This window comes from Vidua chalybeata, chromosome 13 (assembly GCF_026979565.1).
Source record: "Vidua chalybeata isolate OUT-0048 chromosome 13, bVidCha1 merged haplotype, whole genome shotgun sequence".
Taxonomy (NCBI): Eukaryota; Metazoa; Chordata; class Aves; order Passeriformes; family Viduidae; genus Vidua; species Vidua chalybeata.
In genome coordinates this window covers 18,869,379-18,887,190 of record NC_071542.1, presented here as the reverse complement: position 1 = coordinate 18,887,190, position 17,812 = coordinate 18,869,379, and the positions used below count along the sequence as shown (strand labels likewise).

Sequence of the window (17,812 nt, the reverse complement as noted above, 5' to 3'; positions counted from 1 at the left end):
CCTGATTTCAGACAATAGGAATACAAAGTGGAAAAATCCTTTCTAAAAGAGACTGTAGCTTTTTATCTATTAAAGCATCTTTCTGTGTCCCAACACATTTTTATCTCAGCCTATTTTTCAGTTTCTCCTGTTGATTTGATCCAATGGAATGACATGCAGGGGAGACTTAGATGAAAGTTACACCTGAAAAGGGTGTGTGCTCAGAGCTGAGGAACCTTACTGAAGCTGCCTTCCTCATTATCCACCAAAGTCCTCTTGCAGTTCTGGATCCTGATTGCAGACCATGCTATATTAAAGCAAAGGCCAAGCCTCCCACTGAAAACACAGAAGGAGTAGATATTTTACTAAGCTATCACCACTGGACATCACAACAGGCTAGGATGGATAAAAATGATAGATTTTATAGTCTTGCTTTTCTAAATATCATGCTGTCAAAGCCTTTATATATGTGATGTTCTATTTTTTCATCATTGCAAGGAAAAAAACCAACCAAACCATAACTTGCAGTTTTGAAAAGGAAACTACAGCTAGCATTAAATATTCTTGAACAACATCAGTGTATTAAATTCTGGCACAGTGTGCATAGAGACTGTGTGGCAATTTGTAAGAAAATGCGAAATAAACATGTTAAGAGTAGTCAGGTGTAACTTGTCCCTTGCCACAGTAGTAAAATCAGTGATTCCCAGGCTTTCTTATCTGGCAAATCCTTGCCAGCCGTCAGGACTCCTGCACAGACCCCAGACCCCCTCAATGTCAGTGGCTGTTGCAAACAGGATAAAGACAACATTCGTTATGATTTCACAAATAAAGTTTGGAAACCACCAGACATAATGATGGCTTTGGTTCCCTGCAGCTCTACACTCCTGTGCCTCTGGACTGTTGCTGTGACTCCAGGGAATGGCAGGGTAAGCTTGTGATGGAATATAATGATAACAGCACTGAGGTTCTGAGCACAGTCCCTTTTGCTTGCCTTGGAGAGATGCTGGCCCAGGAAGGTCAGCAGGTTGTTTGCTTCCTGCTGAGCTAATTGGCGGGGTGACAGCCACTGCCTGCCAAACACATGCATTTGTTTAAACTCTGCTGGTTGGGGATGAAAACCACCAACAGACAAAAGAGGCCTTCTTTAAAAGAGCTGATTTAGAGCTGGGTGAAGATGGGTTCTCCCCTTAAACCCAGAGTGTCAGTAGTAGCTGCTCTGGATGTGCACAAATAGCACATACCCAAGCTCACTTTGGATCCCTTTTCCCCTGACACTGCAGTAGGAGGAGAGGGGAATTATTGATCTTGGTATAATACGAGAAGTTACCAGAATCATGTCGATTTGGCATCTGTAGTTTTGTATTTAAAAGCTGATGCCACTTGTAAGTGCAAGATTGAATGGATTGTAGGAGAGATGAGGAGCTTCCTGAACTGATTTAAGATGCACGAAGCTGCTGTATTAAGGACATGTGCAAGGCCCAAGGGAGTCAGTGCAAAGAATCTTGTTAATGTTTATGGGCTTTTGATCAAGTCCTAAAGACAGACTCAAGAGCTGAGATGTTTTGACTTTGAAACAAAGGCCCCGGTGCAATTATATAATTTCTATTATTCTCTTTAAACTGGTGTGTGTTATTCATCGTTCTGATCAGAACACGCTTTGTATCTCTGTCCTATTTCTGGTTTGATGATTGTGATAAACTTGATAACCTTTTGCAGGCTGTGAAGTTGTACGCTTCCTTCAGATCCTCTGTTTGGCTTGTGCAAGTGCTTTTTAAATTTTAAAGGACAAAATTTGTGTTTGTTTTTGCCAATTAGGGATTAGCAGGGGCTAATCATATTCTAAAACTATAGGAATGATTGTGATAAAGTTAGTGACCCTTTTCAGCCTGAAAGATGTACGCTCCTTCATGTAGATTGTCAAAGTGCTTTTTAAGTTTTAAAGGGCAAAATTTATGAGTTTTTTTTTTATTTCACCAGTTTGAGACTATTAGGGTCTAGTGGTATTCTAAAAATACAACTTCTAGTGCAGCTTCATCTTTGCCTCTTTCAGAGATTTGCATCCTCTCCATTTGTATGGAATGTACCTGTTGCTGCCATCTCCCTACAACAGAGGGCTATCTCTTTGGTATCCTCAGGATTTGCAGGTTTTAATTAGAATGGATTTATGTTGATTAGAGTTGATGGGATTGAAATGCCATGTAGTTATTAATTTCCTAGTTTTAATTTTGCTACTTAGTCATACGTTACCAAAAATATCTTGGAAATGTGTTTTTTTCCCTTGTAAAGTGGCAAACCAGAGAAATAAATGCATCTCGGCAGGCTGTCATTTTGAGTACGACTCCTCCTGCTAGATCCTGACTTAGACTTCTGTGAATGACTATAAAGCTAGAAGAAAATGAAAAGAAATACCTGCAGCCAAGTTTTCTTAGATTTTCTTTGAAAACAGGAATGAACTTTCAGGAATTGCTGCTAGGATTTGCTTGGTTTCTTTTTCACATGTAAACGTCAATGAACATAATTCCTTGAAATTTCAAAATTTCAAAATGTCCATTTTAATTTTCATCTCTGTAGCATATGCAAAACAAACAGTTTCTGGGCAGAAGTCAATATTATCCAGCACATGAAATGCTGTTTCCACTATTGCAGGGAGGAAAGTGAGGCATAAAATAATGTGTGGCCCAGTCCAAGGGTCATTACAATCAGCCTAAGGTGCATGCTCAGGTCTCACTGCAACAGGATAAGGTGTTGTGCAGGTGGACTGGCTTTGCAGGCTGCTCATCTCTGCAGTGATGAATAAAAGCAGTAACAAAATTTGCAGAGCAGATAAAAATTCAAATGATCCTCTTTCCTGGAGTCTCATGCTGAGCCCATTGCAGATGAAGAGAGGAGACCACAGCACTGAGCTACACAAGTGCCAGAGTTTTGGACTGGGAATGAGGACTCTGGCTTTTGCAGAGAAGGGGTTCAGTGCAGAGAATGTTTATATTCAGTGCTGGCATTCAACCAGTTCCTAAAACTTCATGGTAAAAATTCCTGCAGAAATCGATCCTAAAGATAAATTCACAGCTTCTTTCAGCTTCTCTCTTCTTTCTGTAATCAAACCCATTCCTCACTGAGTACAAGAGCAGTGAACTCAAAATTTCTTTTGATAAAAGCAGAGCTGAGCAGCATTGTTCCACAATGTGTCCAAATAATGCCAATTGCTGCAACACTACATTTCCTGCAGATTTAAGTTCTCTCCTTAATATTCTGTCTATCTGGAGACAGCTGTTTGAAGAAAACAGCTAAGCTTGATCATAAATTTGCCCTAGCATATTTAGAAGTATTTGTAAATAAAATCTGAATGAATGTATTCTGTGGACTTCTTTCAGAATACCAAGCACCGACTTTGGTCTGCTTCAGTCTGTATTTTAACTCTATTTCTGGTTTGCTATCCCTTGAAAGTTTGGTCAGCTTTCTCCAAATGGGAATTTTCTGAGGGAGAGCAGCTTTTGGGTTCCATTGTGAAGGAGCAGAACTTTGGGAAACCTCATTGCATTGGTGTAAGCAGATGGAGAGAATCAGGATTCTTCTTTAGCTCCTGGGTCTATGCCCCTTTTTTGGTCTGTGCTTGCTCAGGGCTGTTCCAGCATTTGCGTTTAGGTGGAGGTGAAGGAGAAATTCAAAGCGATACAAACCCAGGAGATGGGAAATATTCAAATAATTGACTCAATCACAAATGCAGCTGATAATGTTCAACCTGTAAATGCCTGTTTGGTGTTGGAAGTTGGGAATTGCTCGTGTTTCTCCCATAGCCTTGATTCCACCCCAGGCAGTACTAGGAGGGATGTCCTGCAGACACACAGGAACACGGCAGGAAATTGTCCTTTCTTTCTCAGAACCAGAAGGTGAAGGTGTGCTCTGAAGCTATTGGTTTCTTGCTTCAGTTGCAGTGTGAATTTTCTGGATAAAAGAAAAAAATCTCATCTTGCAGTTATCTGTCAGGGTCATGTTGGCAAGACCCCAACAGTGTGAAAGTCCTTTTTTCCCTAGCCTGGCAGCCAAAGAAGAGGTCTGGAATGCGTGAAGCTGAGTTTTCAAGGTTGTTTATGTCTTCTTATCTATAATAGTTTCTCTTTGACCTGCCGAGGTCCACCTAGTACAGAAGCCATGGCAGTCTGCCCCAAGCCCCGGGCGTCTCCCACATTTTATACTCAAAATTATGTGTACCATGTTTACAGTTCCCGTACCAATACCTAAAATCTATGTTGCACAGTGTGTCCCTGTCCTAGACCAATAGAAAAATGTCACTATCACACTGAGACATGGAGGACAAGAAGAAAGAAGAAAAAGCTAGGGCACGCCCAGATTCCTCCATCTTGTACCCCTGAATTACATTCTAAAAAATCTCAAAATTCTACTTTTTCACCCTGTGTCAATTCCCTTATTACACTACTCAAACCCTTTTAGCTTGTAATTCCTCATATACAGTTGGCAGCTTCTCCCATGGGCTAAAATCTGACCACAGATTTTAGTCAAAGCCACAGGTGTTTTTGACTTGTTGCCAAGGTCTCTGAGCCCCTGCCAGGGTCTTGAGGCATCCGGAGCAGCCAAAGGGATGCTCTGGACTCCGACAGTTATCCACATAGGAATTTGCACTAAAAAGCCAACACTTGCAGTCTGACCTAGGTGACATTGCTGTTAATTATGTATTATATATGCTGCTTTTCCTATTTTTTCATTGTGAGGGGCCTCTTGGCTTCTCAGTTCATATGCATTACTCTCATTAACATTAGTAAGAATTTAGGTGTTGCAGAGTGATTGTCAATCTATCTTGATATCATTCCCCAATACTTACTGGAGTCATGTGCTCCAAATAAAGGCAGAATGTCATTCTGGATACCAGGGTGTACTTGGGATCCTGTTTCCTACAGAATTACACCCTGAAGCTCCTGGAGCCAGCCACAGGATTCCATGGAGCTCTCTTACATGCTCAGGCCATTCTGATCCATCCAAAGAGCTGATGTGTTCATGCAACAAAGCTGTCACAGCCATCCTGCAGCACAGAGTTCCACTCATCCCTTTTGTGGGAGGCTGGTCTCTTATCCAGTTTCCTTTATAATAAAAGGAGTAATAGCTATGTACAACTGAATTGCTCTGTTGTTTTTGTTAGTGCATCAGATTCCTCCCTGAAATAACCAACTACAGTTCAGTTGAATGAAGGCTATGGCTTCATTTGCATCATTGCATAATTATTTGCTTCAGCCTTACCAAATCCATTGTTGATTTTAAAATTTACATCATACTAAGCAGAAAATAATGTCATGCCCTGGAGCAGTGCAGACACCATGATTAAGAGAAATAACAGCCACTAAGAATGATGGTCATACTCACAGGATTAAGAGTGGAATTTGACTTCCTATAGGTCAAGATTTACACAAACCTCTTGGTCACTGGCCAGTTCTTAACTCATTTTGAGTGTCCTTTTTATTAGGATTGGAGAGCAGACTTAAAAGCTGTGTTAATGAAAAAAACAATTGACATGATTGAACCAGGCCCTAAATGCTTAGTGTCTGTTGGAATTAGATGAACAATTCCTGTATATTTTGCTACTGTAATGCAGGATTAATGTTTTCTGATCATGTTTTCATTACTTATTCTTTAAGAGCACTGGGACAATTTGAGTGAATCTTTGTGTTTGTAATGGGTCCATCATGTGGGAAAAGATAAATGAACGTGATTCTTGCTCTCCTTATTTGGACAGATCAGGGATGGATTGGGAAAATCAAACAAAACCTGTGCAGAACTGGCTCTAGTTCAGACTGTATTTTCTACACTGCCTACAACTAATATCTTTGTATTTGATTTGGACACTTTGTATTGGTAGAAGGGAGTCAGGCATAAATGAGGCCAACACTATTATTCAGTGTTATTAATTATGTTGTCTACTCTTAGTTCCTCAAAACTAGAAAACTAATAAATTTTACATATTGGAAAAAAAATCACAGATAAATCAAACAAATACATAAATTCTTTAAAGTATTTAATATGTGTTAAGAGGACAGGATGATGAATTCAATATTGAAAACCAATATCAAGTTTACAATTATGTACCATTTATCATCACTGATTGCACAGACAGAGTATTATTGTGGGGAACAGAATGATGCATAAACTAAAACCCTGATTGGTTTTCTAAAAAAAACCAAGTTAAAATGCATGTTATGTCTGAAAAGCTTTGTTTTTCTTTTTCAGGAATTATTTTCAATAGTAATTGTTTATTCAGACACAAATGATGCATATTTAATTTCTTGGGCTTTGATATTAACAGTATAATAATTTTCCAGTGTTGATAACTTGTGCTTTTACAAACACTAGCAGGATTCAGTTTGCTGTTATTTTCTGAGGCCAAATTTCCCCTTTAAGAACAAAGAGCATACGGAAAATGAAAAAGTGGATAGGAGCTAGTTTTGAATTGGACATGCAAGCAAATGAAAGCAGCAAAATGCTCTTGAAAGGTGAATGGACTTTGAAGAGAAAACGTGTACAAGTGGCTGGTTTTACTCAGCAGATCTTTTCAAAGGGTAAAATTCTGCCTTCCCAAAAGTCAACGTCAGAGCTCGCAGTGACTTCAGTGTTTTCAGACTCCTGTTGTCTGTGTGAAGGACATACCTGCTCACCTTTATGAAAGAGCTGCTCTTCTTTAAACTCCTGTCACCCCAGCTGAGCTCTGGGAGAGGGAAATGAATTCTTCTCTGGCTCACACTTTATCAGCAGAATTATTAAGCAGTTTTCTGTGCAGAGTCACTCTTGTAATACACTCCTGCTTTTTTTTTTATTTTTTCCCTTATTTTTTTCAAATTCTTTTCTCATTTTCATGTTGATGCTCAGGTTTCTTGGGGATAACCAGATATCATTTCACCAAACTGAAGCTGTGCACTCATAACTGAGAGTTATTTTGTCCTTCAGAATCTCAACAACTCAATCTGATTTATGAAAGAGTCTGGCTAAGCTTGAAGATTCAGCTGGAGTTTACAGAGTTATAACTCTAGACTCATTGAGTCAACAATAATAAGAAAGAAACCAAACTGTCTTTTTCTGTCTTTTTTGTAAACTACACATTTTATAAACAGAAGCACTGAACTAGAACCAGTGTGCTGCAATCTAGTGCTGAATGTCTTTTAGAAGGGGGTTGCATTTAAATAGACACCAAGAAGAAATGAGTATTCTAGTAGTCACCCTCAAATGGTGAAACATCCATAGCCACATTCATTGGCATTTACTGACATCTACGCCCCTGCAAGCAGACAACCACAGTGCAGAGAATGCCAGAACTTTCCATGGGAAATTACTGAGCTGGATGGGATTTTATATGAGCAAGAAGAGTGGGGCTGAATGCTCTGCCTCAAATATCTGTCAAAAGTCATAGAGCAGAATGTAATATCTTGGGTTTCATTGGTGTCCAGAGAACTCATAGTTTGACAGGCCACTTCTTTGGAAAGTTTTACAGAGAACACTGAAAGACAAAGAAAAAAATTGTCGCAGCAGGCTTGCCTAATTCATTTTAAGCAGTCTGGTTTAGTCTCTGTGCATTTCTTACCATTTAAAAAGGAAAATCAGGGATGCTAAATAGTTCCCCAAATAGAAACTAGTGACAAAACTGAGTTCTAAACAATGCCATCAGTATAGAGCAACTGGTGGTTTTTAATATTCTTAGACAAACAAAAAAACCTAATTATCTTTATTTATTCAATAAATCAAGTTCAAATTTGATCTATTGAATTGTATTAAATATTGAAAATAATTTAATAAATGACCATGATTGCTAATTTATTATTGATATTCATCATTAGGATTTTGGTAAAAAATAATTTAAAACAGGTGGAGAAAGATAGTGAGGAATTCACCTCAGATACCAGATACTGCTGCAGATCCTGCTTAGGTTTCCTTAGCCATGGCTAATGAAGAAAAATAGCTCGTGGAGCCGGGGAGGGAGCGGAACTGGGCTTGGAAAAGAGGTAGGGAAGGAGGAATCTCTCCAGCAGCCACTCCAGCACCCAGGGATTCTCCACTGCCCCATGCTGCTGGCTCAGGGGGCTGGTGCAACGTCTCAGGAATGCTTCAAACCAGCAGAGCCAGGCGTGGCAAGGCTGGGAACCTGGGGTCACAAAGGCAATGCTGGAGTGAAGGAGTTTTTTGGGAGGCTGGGAGTTTTTTGGGAGTCCCTTATGGAGCCAATGTACCAGTCCTGGCCCAAATGATGTCCTTTTTGAAACACTGCCATCACCTGCAGTCATGCACTGGCACGTGACCAAGAAACACACAGTGCAGGACAAAGGATTTTGGCAGCCGCATATGGACATAAAATACTGTACAATGTGGGGATTCATCGTGTGGCTACGGTGACAAAAAACGTTCAATCAATCCTTTTGGTCTGGTATCAAAAAGAGACTTGGTCTTGTGTTTCTTACATACTGAGATGTTAAAGAAGCAGGATCACAGCCAACATTGTTATTCTAATTAGAATATAATCAGTAATAGTACCTAACACAAGTAGAGCATTTCATCTTGAAAAGCCTGTGCAAGTGTAAGATTGCTGGCTAAGAGCTAAGTTAGTGCAGCTGTTCAAATCACCTGTCACAAGCCTTTTGGTCTAATGATTTTAATCATTATGCATTTGTAACTTCTGGTACATCTTTCAGGAAGAAAATGACAACCGTGGGGTGCGATTCATTCCCTGGCTGATGCCTCTCTGAGCATGCAGTGGCACTGAGCCACCCGAGAGCAGCAGCGATGCAGTCGATGTGACAGTGCAAGGGCAGATGCTCTGGACGGTAGAGGATGCTAGAGAAGAGGTAAATTTTCCACGGCGCTTTTCCCCATTAGCATCCCCTGAACCTCGCGTGGTATCTGCTCGAGCCAGCGTTTGCCCTGCTTTAGGCACTGCGAGGTGCGTGTGCCTGCCCGTGTGTGCCCGCTCCTCCAGCTGCGTGCGTGCCTCTACTTGCAAACCCGGCACCTTGAAATGGGTCCAGAAGTTTGCGTGATTTCCCTCTGAGCATATCCGCGGAGTCTGAGAGGTCTCTGCTCGGGAGATCGCGGTGTTTCAGCCGCAGGAGGCAGGGAGCCGTGCTTCCCCCCCCATCTCCTGCCTCTGCTGAGCCACCGAGTGTTTCTGCCTCGGCTATAGTTTGCTTCCTCATTCCCACATGTTCGGGCGGCAACCTTGGGATGCCGGGGTGGCAGTCTGATTCTTTGTCCTTCTGTGCTACTGAATGTATTTTAATTGAACCGGGCAGGAAAAAAACCCCAAAACACATACACAAAGCCCAAGGCATCAGGACTAGATCCCCCTTCCCCGAAACAACAAACGGTTAAATAAATAGCGAGATGCCAAACCAACCATTACCAAACAAATAAGCCAAAAATCGGCGTCAGCGCCGCAGGAAACGGGAAAGTTTCTGCGCTCTGAAGCTGGTACCGCACGTCAAAGCGAGAATCCAGGGGGAGGGGAGCGGAGCGCAGCCTCAGCCCAGCGCCTGCGAGAGCCGGGGATGCGCTGGTGCGCCCAGCCCTGCATCCCGGAGCGACTGCCCGAGAGATGCTGCTGTGACTTGGTTCTGCGCCGGGAAAAGAACGGCTCCGAGCCCCCACCCCCGTCTCCTCCCGCCCTCCTCTTCCTTCCCCCTCCCCCGGGTCCTGCGGGGAGGCGGGTTTAAGGTGGGTCGTGTGGCCGCGGTAACTTTCCTAACAGAGCCAAAGAGGCGCCCGGAGTCCCCCGCAGCAGCATCGCCCGCCCGTCCTGGGCAGCGGCACCGGCGCGGTGCCCCCGTGCGAGCGGCCCCGGCTCGGCCGAGGCTGCTCGGGCTCCGCTCGCCGCCTCCCGCCGCCGTCTCTCGCCGCAGCCCCGGGGAGCCGGAGCCGGAGCCGGGTCCCACCGAGGTAGGTGCGAGTCGGGACAAGCGCTGGGCGCTGCCGGGGACGCGGCACAGGAAGGAGCCCCGTGCCCGCAGCCCCGTGCCCGCTGCGGCCCCCCACGCCCCGTTTGTTCCTGGCGCTGCTGCTGGGCAAGGAGCATCCTCTGCACCCCCGGCTGCGAGGGACGAAGCCCCTGCCCTGCTCCTCCTGGAACTGCCCAGGCAGCCAGGAAGAGCCGGGGGGAGGCAGTCTCTCTCCAGTCCCTTGCCTCAATCCTTGCATTCTCGTTGGTGCTTTTGGAAGTGCTGAGCTAGGAGATGTGTGCGTGGGTGAGATCTTACGGCTTTATTAGGACTCTCCCCTATCAACGCTTCTCTCAGAAGCCGCTTCCTGCCCCCCGCGTGGTTTACTGGGGTGTTGTATCGGCACGAACTTTCTTCTGGCTGCAGGAGACGGATTTGGTCCCCTCGTGTCCCCGCGTGTCCCCGTCCTCGGGCTGTTGCGCTGCGCGGGCGAGTGGACTCGGGCTGGCACCTCGCTGCTGGGATTGTAGTGGCTTCTGTCTGTACCTGCCGGGGCTCCTGGTGGGAGAAGGTGTTTGGGGCATGGAGAAGTTGTAGGATGCAGTATGTAAGCGACACCTGCGTTTCTAGAGCCTGGGAAGGGGGTGGAATCTCACTCTCACTGGTGCTACTCGCTGCTGCCAAACATTGCCTTCTTTAGCCTAGGCAGGACTCTGGCCACGCTGCCAGGTGGTTCCTAACAAAGAGAGAAGTTTGGGAGTGTCACACATCAGCTCCCAAACGCAGCGCTCAGCGGCGGTCCGCAGGGACAGCGCACAGTTCTGGTGGCTGTGTTTATCTGTGCCGGTCACTCGGCGCAAGCACGGGCCACCTGATTGATCCAGAGGGGTGGGCAGGGCATCAACAGTCGGGAAACCAAGGCAGCCATCGCTCCTCGTTATCTAAATCTCCAGCCCGGTGATCACTGCGCGATGGGCTTAGCCCGTCCTACCCCCCGCAGGAATAAAGTCCGGAGTTAACTAAAAGGAAGGCTACAATTCACGCCTTTATTATCCCCTGACTTAGAACAGAAGTATGTAACACATAAATTAGCCAGAATGGAGCAGCCTGTCTGCCTTCCACGACCTGTCAGATGGGGGAGATCCCACCCCCTGTCAAGCTCAGTCCTGTATTTTGGTAATAGAAATCTCAGGGTTAGGTGATTGGACATTAGGTCTCAATTTCACATCATTGGGCTAAGGAAATCTGAGAAGATTTATGCTGGGATATCCAAGTCTGAGTCAGAATTCTTCCCATGCTTAGATGTCTCCTAGAGTCTATCCAGAGCTTTGCTGTTTGGACCTTCCTGTCATGTCTACTTTGTTATAAAACCCCTCAAGTTTTCCTTCTCAGAGTAGTTAGTGCCTGCTGGATGGATTCTTTCAGGTGTATTGCCTTGGTTATAGTGCTGCTAAATAAAGGTGACCAAACCGACTGAACAGCCTCACCACAGAGCTGGATTTTAGCCAATTTTTTACAGAGTGTGGATCTGTGCTTGTTTATGAATAAGTTGATGTTCGTGGGCCCTGCTCTGGAGTCTCTTAAAGTTGGAGTGGGACACCTGAAATTGTCTTTGATGAGGTTAATAAATGCTAATAAGCATGTGTGAAATATGTCTGCAAAATCAGTTTCAAGTTTTATTTGTCAGTAACAACCTCTGGAGGCTTCTTCAGTGTTCAGATTCTTGAGTTCAGTTTTATTGCTGCTTCTCGTTGATACCTCAGTAAATTTGTTACAGAATTGCAAAAGTCTTATAGTGAAAGTGTTTCAACATATGAAACATTGAAAATGGTCATGTGGCCATGACCTGTTTTTCAAAACAGGGTCTCAATGTTGTCTTTATTTCCAGTCATTTCCAGTCACCTACTTTATAAAATTCTGTAATTTTAGTTTAAAAATCCAAATTGGCTGCTAAATACACACTATTAGGCTGCATTGCATTGGTCCAGCTTTTAATTATGAAAAAGACCTAATTTGATCTCTTGGTTTTTTAAAAATTAAATATAAATTAATTGTCCAAAGAATCAAACAGAAGCCAACAGTCCCTTTTGAGAAGTCCCATATTTACTGTGAATGAGGCACTCAGCTATTTTCACTTTGAACAATCCATCGTGCTTTAAACTCCAGGCAGCAGAATTAATATTTAAGCAAATGCATACGGCAAAACTATAAATCACTAAAAACAGTTAATTATATTGGAGCTGTGAAAATACCTTTGAGTACAGTCTGAAATAGCATAAACTATTTTTCTCTAGCGTGATCACAATTCTTGCAAACCTTTTATCCTTGTATGTGAAATCATTTCTAATTCTGGGTTCCTGAAAAGCATGTGTTTGGTTATTGTTTTCAAAACCATGTGGTTTGGGTTACTATATAAATATAATATTTATGATACTACTTTGGTTGTTCAGCTTAAAAAGGGAAACGCTGCATGCCATTACATATTAAAAAGCTTCCGTGTAATTACTACTTTTTGCAGTACTGCTGTGCAAATCTCTGGGTCGGGAATTTAAATGGAGATTTTACAGAGTTCACAGTTACTTTATATAAAAGCCATAAGTCTTCTTCTAGAAACATGGGGGCTGCAGGCACTGGGGAGTGTGGAGTGTGGTGCCTGCACTGGTTTTTACCTTTTTCTTATTGCAGCATCTATGCTTGCCATTGCCTTTGTGTAATAGAGGTGCACAGAGTGTGGTGGGCTCCCCCAAACCATCATCTGTTGGCCCCCTTTGGGTCTGAATTACCTATTTACACATTTATCGTCGTATTGTCGTCTTATCCAAATGTGTCTGTTCTGGTTGCACCTTGCTGGGAGACATGGGAGGCACTTCCACTGCCCCTCTCTGCCTTGCATATCCGTGCAAAGGAACCTGTGAGGCTGCAAGAGGCCAATTCAAAGCCAAAGTCCCTGGGAGTTTCTTCAGGGATGGTGATGGACCTAAGACCACACTGTAGATGCCTGTAGGATTCAGGTCTCATAAGCCCCTTACATTTCCCAGGGTATCCTGCTTGGTCTCCAGTTGCTGCTCCACCAGAATTCTATTGTCCTGGGAGACACGCACTGGATCTGGTGCCCAATGCAGATATCTTGGTTTTCTTCATGTGTCTCAAATAGCATTTGGGATCCCTGTAAAGCCACAGCATCCTGCCCTGATTATCTCACATATTACAAAAAATGGCTAATATGTAAAACCCTGCATCAAAGAAAGACTTACAATTACCATTGTGAATAAATGAATCACCCCCAGAAAGGCTTGTTCAGATATTAATGGAAAAGATAGAAAAAAATCCCCCTCATTTTTCTATGCCCTGCAGACTGACCGTGCTGCCAGATTCACCTGTATATTCCTTTGCACAAAACTGATTGAAAGCTCAGTGGAGAAGTTCTGTATGTTAAAGAATGAGACATGAAAAAGCTTGTAGAAAATTAAAAGAGCCAGTCTCAGAGGAGACAAATCCCAGACAGAATCAGTTTGAGATTGCCAGAAGAATTCAGCCATATGACACTTCTCTGTGAATCCTGTGAGTAATGTACAATCGATGTGTGCAGGTAGAGAGGAGGAATTTTGTTCAAGAGTTTGTAGAATGTGACAATCACCTTATGAATTACAGATAAAGTACCAAATTCATGAAGAGACAATATCCCACACCGCTGTGAAGATCAGACTCAGTAGCTGTGAGAGTGGGCTGCAGCCCAGAGAATCTGAGGCATTCAGTCAAGATGACCAAACACAAGAATTCTCCAGGATGAGTGTGTTTGCAAACACCTGTATCTGACCAGTAGAGCTCAGACCTCCAGGCAGGTTCTCTAGTCTGGCTGCTGCTCTAAAGGGAAGCTATTGAAATTTGTATGAAAGCTTCTTTTTGAGAGAGGCAGAGAGGTACAAGATGAAGGTCACCACTTAGCCCGCTCACAGAAATGCAGCAGGAATAAAGAGCTCACCCAACTCACATCAGATTGCAAACGAGAGCAGAACTTTAGGGCTCACTTTTCCCTTTGCAGTAAGAACTAGCACTGAGAATTTCTCCTGGTACCAGCCTGAGAACAAAGGCTAATGAATGAATGAATAGGCACGAGGCTGAAATGAGATTCATTGCTAAACATGTGCTCTGCCTGGAGGAGGAGTAAGAGAGAGTAGCTGAGTGAAAATAGTTCTGTGCACTAACTTCACAAAGTTCATTTTCTAGTTTTTTTTCACCAAAAACATTTTATAAGGACTAATAGTCACTCTGAAAATATTTTAAAGGGTCAAAAAGGCACCATAAATCTTGCCAGAATATGACAGCTGACAGGTTGCCCAAGTGAGGAATTTGTAAACAAGTTTGTGTAGGCTTTTTTTTTTTTTTTTGCTTGGTTTGTTTTATTTTTGGTTTTTATTCTTTTGATATTTAACTGGTAGATATGAGTGGAAATAGGTTCAGGTTCTCCTAAGCTCAAATATGCAGAAGTTTTATTTAGACTTTTATCTTGGATTCCTTGTTAAGATCTAGATTTTTGCTAACTTCTCACTTTATCACAAGTCTTCCAGAATACAAGTTTTTGCAAGGTTTATAGAGTGTTGTGGACACATGAAAATCTGATTTCTCTGGCACAGATAGTAGGAAAAAGCTATAGAGAAATGATCAGGTAGAGTACTGGAATTCACAGTGGCCTCCTAAAGGGCCCAAACCAGGAAGGTAAATTAACAAGTTTGAAGCTTTTTAAAGAGCTTTAAAGTTAAAGGATATAACCTATTTCTGTAGACTGTAGGGATGGATAATGTGTTTTGGGAGCATATCCTACTTTTTTTATATGTTTAAGTCTTTAACACTCACATCTGGTTTTGAGACAATTACTTGAATAGTAAAAACTATTGTTTGGACATTGCTGTTTTAAGAGCCTTTAAAGCTTTGTAGAGATTCTGATACAAATATTTTTTTACCAGTATAAAACACGGAGGTGCACTGATATAAATCCAGTGAAGGCATGAGGAGAATCAAGTTCTTTATCATGCTTTTAAAATCTACCAAGTGAGGGAAGCATGGATGATTTGTAAGTAGTCAACTGGCATATGGTACCATTATGATAACATCATGTTCACAGCACTTTCCAGATTGATATACAACCTTTCTAAAATAAGCTCTGCAGAAAAATAAAGAAGAATGTAAAGTCATTTAGCAGCCAGCACGCTGTTGGCACAGCACAGGACACTGGGAGGTGACTTCTCTGACAGTGTGTCATGTGAGTTGTGCATCACAGTCTAGTACTTACTGACAGGCAGTCACTCCAGAAAAGTGCCCCTGCCCCCTGTGTGCTGGGGCTGATTCCTGCACTCTGAATGCACCAGGAAATGCTGCTTTCATTTTCATTCCACACCCCTGGCCAAGTCATGGGGTTAGCACAAGCTATGGAATTTGTTTCTCAGGAGGAAGTCCAGAATTAAGCCCTTTGTAAGCAGTGGAAAGAGAGAGGCTGGGGTTACCTGGGGATGGAGACTGAATTATCCTCTAGTTCTGGATGGAAATATCCAGACAGAGGTAGAAACTGCCTTGTTGACCTGCTGTGTCATTTATGGTTCTCGAGGAACAGGAAAACCATAAATATTCTTAGAAGCAGGAGCCTTGACAAGACAAACTGCAGCAATGTTTCACTTTTCAAAGGGCTTTTATCTACTTGCCACAGCTAGCTTAATTCTGCTAAAGAATTAAGAAAATAATACTTTATTGTAGCATAAATTTTACTTTTGTTTGCCTTCATTTAAATGCACAAGCCGTAAATATCATTTTAAAGAAGTGCTGGCTGAATAATTTGAACTTGTATTAACTTCTGTGCTTTAAAATGGATATGCCAAATCAAAACCATTTAAGTCATAACACCTACCATTCCTCAAACTGAGGAAAAATATCTGATATAGCAATGTTCTTCACCCCTTCCCCACTTCTACTTTCTTTTTCCTTGCATATTCCACATAGGCATTTTATCAACCAAATAGGACCAGGGAGTTATTTTATAGACACAATTCAAGCATGAGAAAATTGACTTTGTGGTGTTCTTATGCAATGTTTTCTCCAAACGCCGTCTGACCAGTCATGCTCTGAAACTCCAAGGAAAGAGGAGTTCTATGCTGATATTTATTTGCAAAGGATTGGGTTTTTGGAGGCTTGTTTTGGCAGGGGATATCACCTTTAGGATGAGTTACCTTCTGGACATGACACCTGCCCCCTTCCTCCATGGAGGTCTAGGTAGTCCTTGGCAGTGTGCTGGTCCTGACCAGACCAGGCCAGGCATCCAACTTTTGTACTTCCCTTTGGCGAGATGGATCCCATCCTCTCATAATAATGCCTGGTTTTCATTTTACTTGTGAAGAAAGACTAAAAACCTTATGGTAAATGAATGAATGAACAAATTTGAAAATTATCATTTGTAACTCTGAGCTTCAGTTTAGACATGATGAGTTTTGATAGCTGTAGTGTTCCAGAATGACAGAGCTGAGCATGTAGCAATGGTTTTGCTGTTTTTCTGTAAGCTTGTAAGCTTTCCCTGATAATTTTTGGATGTAACCGTAACTAATGGAGGTAATCTTTCAGCTGGAAATGTCATTGCACTGAGTTATGTTGAACTTGCTTTGAGGAGCAAAGTACAGTAACTGCAGTCACTGACCAGAACTACCGGTAATAACTTTGTCAGAACACTGAAAAATACTTGAAAATTAAATACTCCAACAAATCAGTTTTCTTTGATGGTGGTGAGTGTAAATTACCTCAGGGAGTCCTTTTGGGTTAGATTCTTTAGTGCCATTATAGTGTCTTAAATTATGTGTTTTGTGTTGGACAGGAAAGACATCAGTAGCCTATAGGATGTGTTAATAGTAATTGAGGATTAATTAGATGGAATCTGTACAGTGAGGGCTACTGGGAATGTCACCAAAATGACAGGAGTGAATTATATTTACAAAATATTCATTTATTATAAATACTGGTGGTCAAATATACAGAAAGATTTGTGAGCTGCACATGGAAGGAAACTCATTTGCAGTGCCTGTTGCAGGAGGGGACCCATCCACTTGTTACCCAGCACTGGGTTATGAATTCTGCAGGGCAGAAATTGTGATTTATGGGAACTGAGGTCTGTGCAATGACAAAATACCATCTGCTGCTTGTGGTCAGAAGGTAGCAAATGAGTGAATTCAGGAGGTGTTCTTAACAGTTGAGGCAGATGCTACATCCATTCCAATCCACAGGAATCTGGAAAAGTTTTATTTTTCTTACTCTATTTTGATTTATGTTGTACCACTCTGGCTCATGAAGATGTAAGTGAAATTTATTTCTCAAAATATGTTCCGTGGGATTGTTTGTGGATGATCTGAGCCCAGCCTGGAAACTGAGCTTGTTCCTCTTGCTCTGATCTGCAAGATGCAAAAAAGGTGGAAACTCTGAATAAGGGGCTAACGATGTTAAACAGAGAGGCAATGGGAAATACGCAGGCAGAGGCGTGTGGGTAGGAAGGACACAGAAAGTCACTTATATATAGAAAAAAGTGAGAAAAAGAAGCACAATTAAGAAAATAAACAAGAAGGGACAAAGAGACAACTAAATAAAATCCAGTAACAGATTAAAGGCTCACTCCGAATCACTGACTTGAGAATGTGAAGTGAGGAATCAGATCTGTGTATGGTGTGCAAAAGCCTTTTGCCTGACAGAGAGAGAGAAATAATTAGCAGGGTGCTGCTGCACTGAGTAGTGTCCAGCATCTAACACTGATGTTTTTTAGATAATCCAAGCATCCTCCCAATTTTTTTGCAAATGGGTTTTTCCCCTGCTCTCCTATTGTCCTGCTGGTCTTTTGCCTTATCCTCCCCAGCCTTCTTTTACACTTTCTTAAAGATTAGGTTTCC

At 42.4% G+C, this 17,812-nt stretch overlaps 1 protein-coding gene across 18 annotated transcripts in view; it reads left to right on the top strand.

The window, feature by feature from the left end:
- The window catches only part of MEGF11 (multiple EGF like domains 11), a 272,675-nt gene that overhangs the window by 7,079 nt on the left and 247,784 nt on the right, over window positions 1–17,812 (top strand). For 17 of the 18 annotated variants that reach the window (XM_053954353.1, XM_053954348.1, XM_053954349.1 and 14 more), the window contains one exon: window positions 8,661–8,813. The gene's annotated coding sequence lies outside the window, so the exon portion shown is untranslated. Of the gene's footprint in view, window positions 1–853; window positions 906–8,660; window positions 8,814–17,812 lie in introns of all 18 variants that reach the window. The other variant, XM_053954347.1, reaches the window with a different exon arrangement.